A 271-nucleotide genomic window follows, 5' to 3' on the forward strand; every position below is an offset into this window, starting at 1 on the left:
CCGCCTTGCGAGATAAATTGACAAGAAGGAGCACTCGGGAGTGGATTTTTGGGAAAATCTCGCCCTGCCCATCGCGTAGCCATGGGTTTGGATCAGATCTCCGTTTGGATTGGGATCGGAAGGACGCTAGTATGTCTCTCAAGGATTATATGAATTTTAAGTAATTAGTTTGATGGGTGCGATCATACCAGCACTAATGCACCGGATCCCATCAGAACTCCGCAGTTAAGCGTGCTTGGGCGAGAGTAGTACTAGGATGGGTGACCTCCTG

At 49.1% G+C, this 271-nt stretch overlaps 1 pseudogene; it reads left to right on the top strand.

Moving 5' to 3' along the window:
- Positions 1-174: 174 nt before the first annotated feature.
- LOC118344986 lies at positions 175-271 on the top strand (annotated as a pseudogene; the record flags this gene model as incomplete).

Source organism: Juglans regia, unplaced genomic scaffold (genome assembly GCF_001411555.2).
Source record: "Juglans regia cultivar Chandler unplaced genomic scaffold, Walnut 2.0 Scaffold_1102, whole genome shotgun sequence".
In the NCBI taxonomy this organism is placed as follows: domain Eukaryota; kingdom Viridiplantae; phylum Streptophyta; class Magnoliopsida; order Fagales; family Juglandaceae; genus Juglans; species Juglans regia.